Genomic DNA, 8,788 nt, shown 5'->3' with positions numbered 1-8,788 from the left:
TTAACCACTGGACCACTGGGGAGTTTCCGAAAGAAAATGATGAAATAAATTTCTTAGAGTGAGAATGTTAAAACTGTTAAGTTTATCAAACAGAAAACATGAAGGAGTTTATTTCTAATTTAAGTTAGGCAACTGCTCTAAGCAGGACACAAACCGACTAACTTTAAAAGAAGGTAATTGAGACTTTCAATCTGTTCAAGATATACCATGAACAGAGTACGTAGGTAATCCAGAGAATTAGAATAGAAATTTAAAATTCATAGTGAAGTGAAAGTCACTCAGTTGTGTCTGACTCTTTGTGACCCCATGGACTATACAGTCCATATAATTCTCCAGGCCAGAATACTGGAGTGGGTATCCTTTCCCTTCTCCAGGGGATCTTCCAAACCCAGGGATTGAACCCAGGTCTCCCACATTGCAGGCGAATTCTTTACCAGCTGAGTCGCAAGGGGAGCCCGTAAAATTCATATGTATCTGATAAAACATGTAAGATTTCTTGCAATTAATAAAAAAAGATAACCCAGCTAAGAGTCGGACATGACTGAGCGACTTCCCTTTCACTTTTCACTTTCATGCATTGGAGAAGGAAACAGCAACCCACTCCAGTGTTCTTGCCTGGAGAATCCTAGGGACGGGGGAGTCTGATGGGCTGCCGTCTATGGGGTTGCACAGAGTCAGACACAACTGAAGTGACTTAGCAGCAGCAGCAGCAGTTTAAAAATGGACAAACAGCTCATTCTCAAAGGAAGGTATCCATGTGGCCAGGAAGCATAGTTAAAAATGTGCTCAAGTAATTACTCTTCAGACAAATGCAAAGTAAAATGACAATGATGTATCACTTCACACTTAACAAAATTGATACGTTTTAAAATATTAATGCCAAGCGATGGTGGCCATGTCGGACAACCTGGGATTCTTAACCCTTGCTGGTAGCAGTATAGAATAGTATGACCTCTTTGGAAACCAGCTTAGCAATTTCTATTGCAGCTGAATATACCCACCTTATGACCCAGTAATTCCACTCTTGGGTGTATTATACCCAGGAAAGATGAGTGCATACGAGATGAGTGCCTAGGAGCACTAATGAAAATATAAAATATGTACTTAGTAACTTTATTTACAAATAAAGAAAGTAATTAACAAAAATTTGGGGGCTCCCTCATAGCTCAATGCAGGAGACCCAGGTTCGATTTCTGGGTTGGGAAGATCCTCTGGAGAAGGAAATGGCAACCCACTCCAGTATTCTCACCTGGAGAATACTATAGACAGGCTACAGTCCATGGGATCTCAAGAGTTGGGCACTACTTGTGACTAAACCACCAACAACAACACAAATTTTAGGATAGTAGTTATTTGGATAAAGGGAAAGCAGGAGGGGATTCTAAGGGGCTTTTGGTGTATGGCAACACTACATTCGTTTGGCTTGGGTGGTGAACACATGACTCTTCACTTAATTATTACTGTAATTGCACTGATACTTTATGATTTTATGTGTAATTAATTTAAAGTATTTTTGCATTTAAAAAAGATGAATTGCAGGACTTCCCTGGCAGTCCAGTGGTTAAGACTCTATGCCTCCACTACAGTGGGCATGGGTTAAGGTTGAGGATCTAAGATCCCACATGCTGGGTGGTGTGACTAAAAAAGCTAAAAATAAAAAAGATAAATCGTTTTAAAAACTGCTACCCAAATGTGGGAACTCACTTCCTTTTCAAGCCTCAGCCTTTCCATCTATAAACTTATTGGGATGGAGTGTAATATTCAAGGTGTCTTTCTGTTCTTACACACTATTGCCCTGGAACCACTGGGAAGCTAGGCATCATGAAGATGGAAAATAGCCCTAATCAGGAAATTATGAAAGATCCATGATCATCAGTATAAGTGGTCACTAATTAGCAGAGTTGGATATCTAGGCTTGCACCCTGATACAGAAGCAAAGCCTTCTAACTTGCATGTATCATTTTGGGAGAGACTAGATGTCTGACTTCTAGTCAGTCTTGTCTGACTCTGTGACCCCATGGACTGTAGCCCGCCAGGCTTCTCCATCTATGGGATTCTCCAGCCAAGAGTACTGGAGTGGGTTGCCATGCCCTTCTTCAGGGGATCTTTACTACCAAGGGAGTGAACCCATGTCTCCTGCATTGCAGATGGATTCTTTTCTGACTGAGCCATCAGAGAAGCCTAGAAGAGACTAGACTAGCAAATAGTAATGGAAATTGGTTAATAATACGTCTCACCAAAACCTTGAAAAACAAACGAGTGAGACAAAACAGGGCATTTGAGGAATCACTCACCAGAAGAGCTTCCTTCTCAAGTTGGTTTCCTTGAGGAAGATGGAAGACCTCTTTGTATGTGAATTGCATATAAATGCTCTTGTTAATGGAAACATCTAGCCCAGATCCTCAGAAAACCCAGGCTGAGGAAGAACCTTTATGTGCAGAATATTTACTGGAGGGTGCACTCTTAGGGCACCAGTTGCATATAAAATTGGAAGTAAGGCAAAAAAAGAGAGCAAGTAGTCGTACGTTCCCATGCCCATCAAAGATTTACAGTGGATACTGCCAATGTTAGATTACACATGAGCACAAAGGAGCCTTGAAAGTACTGCAGCTCAGAACCACCCACTGGACTGTGATGTGAGGGAAAATCTATGTTCCTGATTTCCCCCTCTTTTCTCTTTCTTTTGATTAAAATCTGTAGGAGACGTAGATAGGCTGACTAATGCCCTCAACAACCTAATCATTGGTGGTTGTTGTTGTTTAGTTGCTAAGTCATGTCTGACTCTTTGTGACCCCGTGGACTGTAGCCCACTCGGCTCCTCTGTCCATAAGATTTCCCAGGTGAGAATACTGGTGGGCCACCATTTCCTTCTCCAGGCGATATTCCTGAACCAGGGATTGAACCCGCATCTCCTACATTGCCAGGCAGATTCTTTACCACTCAGTCACCAGGGAATCACTGGACACATGACAGTTTGTCATCCTGATATAACCAAAAAATGCCTCTTCAAAAAACTTGCTCTGAAGATTGCACAGGAAAATGTTCATGAAGGATTCTGCAACTTTAAAGTTCCTGTGGCAGTTCACTATCATTGAGTGGTGTTGCTGCTTAGGAAAAAAATCTGGAAAATATTAAAATAGAATAAATGATCTCCACTATCTTACCTGCTATATTCATAAAGGGCTCAAAAGTTATGGCAAAGTGATTCTTTTCCTCTTTAAATATTTCTTGCCTTTTTATGGTTCCAAAAAATATATTTATTTATACATAAATATGGAGTTTGAGTGAACTCCGGGAGTTGGTGATGGACAGGGAGGCCTGGCGTGCTGCGATTCATGGGGTCGCAAAGAGTCAGACACGACTGAGCGACTGAACTGAACTGAACTGAACAGATTGTGTTGGAGTAGGCAATGGCAACCCATTCTGGTATTCGTGCCAGGAAAATTCCATGGACAGAGGAGCCTGGCAGGCTATGGTCCATGGGGTGGCAAAGAGTCGGAAACAACCGAGAAACCGAGCATGCAGGTTGTGTAGATTTTAGACTTTTCTCATAAAGCAATTTTAAGTGTGAAAGGGACACTAGTCACAATTGCAGTGGTACAATATGAAACTGCATTGGCACACATACATAAACTGTCACATGCACAGTTGTGCAACACATAAGAGGTGGTGCAGCTGAACACCAGTGGTCAGATTAAATTGGTCTTGTTGGTTTACAGGGCTTCCTTGAAAATAATGGGCTGGAAGGGCTTTGGGAGGGGTTCACTCAACTTCATGAAAAAGGCAGATTTTGGTGGCGACAGGCACTTCTCAGAAACTCCAGGTGGCCTTCTTTGTCCCATTTTTCCTGGATGACCTTGAGGACCTATCCTCAAGATACATAGATAAAAGAGGAAATAAGTCTGAACTCATGCATTTTATGATCAGCATATTTCTGTCGCCCTCCCTCCCATCCTTTTTTAGTTATGATCTTACAGGTTCTCTTCAGGTATCTCTCTCTAGTCTATGGGAATGGCATCCAGTGCTTACTTTTGTCATAGTTTTTACCACACTGAATTATAACCCCTTCCTAAGTACTTGTGTCCTTGACTATACCTGAAGTGTCCAGATTGTAGTCAGAAGTCAAAGTATATTTTCTGAATGTATAAGTGCATGAATTGTTTGTCTTAGCACATAGGCAGAATCATATGTTTTCTTTATTATAAACCTTCTATCTAAGGACCACTTTCTGTAGGAATCAATGCAGAAAATTCCAGAAATCTTATTGTACTATATAGCTAAAAGACACAGGTCAGTGATACTGAAAGCCACATAAGCATTACAGTTGCCCATGGAGCTCAAAAGGCTCTCTGATACCCTGTCTGCACTCTCTTCTAAATCTGAGTCCCTGGTTGTGGAGCTGAGGTTAATGATGTACACTGGTCAATCTGATGGAACTCACTGTTCTAAGGTATCCAAGTGACAGAGCAGATGTTCAGAGCTGAATGGAGATTTCCTAATCCCCAGCCTATTGGTATCTTTCCATGATACCACCTTGCCCCTGACTTCGTGAGAATTGCCACTGCTTCAGTGTGAAATATGTGCTGCCACACTGCATGGAAATAACAATGATATTTGCAAAAGTACTAGCTTTTTTCAAACAATTGTCTATCAATTTTTATTATCAATTTTTCAAACAATTGTACTATCAAACAATAGTACAAGCTATTTTTTCAAACTAATTATCCTTACTGATAACCAAGCATATGGACACTATCGATGTCTTTTTTAGAATATAAAACTAACTTATTCCCTCATATACATGACCACACTTAAAAATTAACGAACGATCTGAGTATTCATGCATGTCTTGTATGGTATGCTCTCTAAATTCACCAGGTTCAGCCATTTTCTCTAATCTAGCAAAAAAAGACTTGTCTCTAAATGTTTTACAAGTGGGTTATTTTTCACATTGTGTTTGCATGTGTGTGGGTGTGTGCATGTGTTCACGTGCATGTGTTAACTGAGTGGTCTTTCTTACCACGTGAATCAAAATGTATCTCAATTTACTTACTACATTTTCCCAATTCTAGAGAAGGAACTAAACTAGTGGGAAAACACCAGGTCTCTAGCCAAGAGCTGCAGTACTGGTGGGTGAATTCTTAGTGAGCTTCCGGCCAAACATCAATATTCCATTTAGGGAGCACTTCTTGTTATGTAGTTGACTATGTGTCACCTGTCCCATTGCCAATTTATGTATATTAGATTGAAATGTTTGCAGTGTCAGTACTTCCCTGATTTTGCCCCACAAAACAGCAATTTTGAATGGTTTAGCTTACTATAAATAACAATATGCAGATGGAATCCCTTTTTTGGAGATCTTTTCGAAGTACAAACCAACTGCCTCAAACGCAGTTCACTCCTCAACAAGATGGTGAGGGGATGAGAATGAATTTGTGCTACTGATACTTTTACCCATAACAGTTCTCCCACATTTCTTTATAGATACACTAAATGAACCTAATGCATGTTTTTGTCCTTTCCACACACCATGAATAGCAACTAGAGTTACAGCCTTGGGTCTCTAGCGGTACATCAAATATCCTGAGAGCTTTCTAAACATATAGGTAATTTGCATCTATTCCCAAGTTCCTGATTCAGGATGAAATTTTGACATTCTGATGCCTAATCAGAATTAATTAATTAAGTTGACATTCTGATGCATAATCAGAATTAAAACAATTCGTAGGCACTGAAAAGAAGAAATGCCTTGCTTTAGTAATCTTATCAAGCGCATTTGGGAGTTTAACTGGGTCTGTGAACATTACAACCAGAGAAAGGAAAGACCAGTAAAAGCAAAACAAAACTATCTCTCGCCATCTTCACCAGGTATTCCCAAAGGACCTGGAGGGCCTGGGGGGCCTCAGGGTCCCAAAGGTTCACAGGTTCAGAATTTCCTTCAGCCTTGAGATCAGCTAGGGCTGATATGATGGACAGAGCCCAAATCCAGAAACCTAGAGCAGAAGAGTAACAGAAAAAGTTCTCACAGACTGGAAACTAGTGCTGCTGCTCAAAGGATCGTATTCCCGCCCCATCAAAGGGATGCAAACCCTCACAATCCCAAGAAGTATCTGTTACTACAGGTGTCCACATCAATGCTGGGACTAGGGTCAGAGAAGGTTAGGAAGGTTCCCAGGGCATTATCCCAAATGCCCTCTAGATGGGACATGGAGAAGGCAGAAGGGACCTGCTGATCTTTCCTATTGTAATCCAGTGTCACTTCTTCCAACTTATGCTTCAGCTGGCCTGAAGCCTCTGGCAGCCACACCTGCTACTTGGTCTTAGTTGTGATGGTTTGGCATCTGAAGTCCACTCATTTAAGCATTGGGGCTTCTTCCATGGAGAAATTGCCTAGTTTCATTTCTTCTTGGTTTTTCCACCTATACATGAAGGGGTAATTACGCCTATCTAAGAGGGTAGCATAGGGTTTGGGGATAATATAATGAAGTATTTAGCACAATGAAGGCACAAGGCTGACATTCTATGTAAGATTATCCTGACCATTGCTCTTCTTGTCAATATATCCAGGTGGTAGAAATTTTCCTTGATTGACATCCTTTTATTCCCATTAACAAAGCAAAGCCTGAACATGGACTTAAATTTAACAAAATAGGTCAACAATAAATATAAATTCTAGAGGAAATTGTCCCTAGTTGTCCTAATGACTGAAAGCTCTGTCTGTGCTGATAAATCAACTATTGTACCAGAGTGGTCCTAACTGTTATTACAAGTCTAAGGTCTGTGTCTTCTTAATAATCTTAACACTTGCTTTAAAAGACAACTAAGCCACCAGTCATATCCTTGGTAATAAAAACTGGCTGTAATTTCTGATTCCATTGATGACTTACAAAATGTTAAGTCAAGTAATTATGAGTGTAAATCAAGACAATTATTTATCAAAATAATCTGAGAATTTGTTTGTCAAAGTCAGACACATTTTCACACATGCTAGCTTTGACACTTCCCAATTGTGCAACCTTGAAGAAAATAACTAAACTGTTTCTCAGCCTCAGCTATAGTGGTGCTATGAATTCTGACATAAGTCACAGAATTGCTTAGAAGCAAAAGAGAATGATGTAATAAATATGCCTGCCATGATGCATGGTACATCAAACAGTCCCATGTAGTAACTCCTGGCCCCTGGCCCCTATTCTCTGCCTTCTAATGAAAAGACTGTACATATTTGAGCATCTTTATGACCAGAAATTATTGATGGTTTCTCATATGAAAGCCTTGGAGCATCTTTCAATAATTTTAAGATGGTCGTGAGAAAAATCCCAAGTGTTCAGGCTTACATAGTCCTTATTTTATTTTTGTAATTTTCTAGACCTCTCTGTGAGGTTGAGAAAGTTTCAACATTACATTCCTCATTGGAGTGAGGAAAAAATTGAAGTCCAGGAAAGGGAAGTATTTTGACTTCTTTGAGACTGTTTTACAGGATGGAACTTTTGTTCTATAATATTGTTCTGTTTACTCTTCGGTGATTGTGCTGTTATTTAGTTATGGCAGAATCTCACATGACTGGAGATGAGTGGGGAATACCTTGTATGTTCAGTCTAAACTGTACCCTACACCCCCTGCCCCCAAATAAATATACACAGACATATACCTGCTTGCCGCTCGAACACAAAGTTTTCTCTCACACACACAGTTGTTCAATACAGGTTGCCTACCTTGTACAACAAAGAGTAAATTTAATAGTTTTTTGTTGGGTGCTATAGCACTGTCCTCAGAGATATTGTAATAGTACTTCTGCTGATTAGAAAATATAACCACCACTGGAAGGTGTTATTAAATAATCAGTTGACTTATTTCATACAATGCTCCTATATGAAATCTTTGGGAATAATTTTTTCCTATCCATATTGCAAATTCCCAAATAAAATGCATATTTCCCATTATGAACAATATGAATTATATAAGGGGACTTTTTTCTGTTTTGTTTTGCCTGCAGGAAACTCAGCTTCATATTTCCAACTAAAATTTTGAAACTGGGTAGGTGCACACATCTGCACTTTAATTGACCATTAGTATGGTTTTACTTTTTGTCTTTTGTCTACTTCTAATTTTCTCCACTTTGTACTATTAATTTATGTAAGATAACTCAGATAATATTTAATGCTAACATTATTTTAGAACAGACCAGTGAGATTTCATATTATGACTTGCTTTTGTGGATGACGAAAAAATGGACCCTTATAAATGTTAAGAAGCTTGACCAGGGATGAGATATGACCCGCACTGTTTCCTTTATAAGTCAAAACTCACACTCTTAACCAAGGTAGCATGTTGATCCCCACAGGAAGGCTAATGTGACATCGACATTCTGATTGATGCATAGCTTGCTCAGATGGAAGTGAAAGAAAATCTCAGGGGAGCAAGGATGAGATAGCTAGTGGGTAACAAGCTGGAATTCCAAGCTCTGAACAAGAGTCCCGAAATACAAAACTGAAACAGTTCTGAAGTGGTCGGTACTGGCCAAGTACAGAATAGCAGTCCCTGAGACTCTCCCAGGAAAGGGTAAGCATCTGGATCCGGGAACGCCAGGCAGAAACAGAGCTAGTGTTGCTTTCAGTGGAACGCTATATTCAGGACTCTGATAGCACAAGGGGAGCTAGAACAGAAGTTGAAACTCTGATATATTGGAATCTAGACAGAACAACCCAGAGAGCAGTGCATCGAAAAGTCAGTCTGTGAAATCACACCACCACAAGTGCATTCTGGAAGGTTTCAGGCTCCTCCAAGGAAT

Source organism: Bubalus bubalis, chromosome 4 (assembly GCF_019923935.1).
Source record: "Bubalus bubalis isolate 160015118507 breed Murrah chromosome 4, NDDB_SH_1, whole genome shotgun sequence".
NCBI classification, from domain to species: Eukaryota; Metazoa; Chordata; class Mammalia; order Artiodactyla; family Bovidae; genus Bubalus; species Bubalus bubalis.
Note: the sequence above shows the minus strand (reverse complement) of the source record.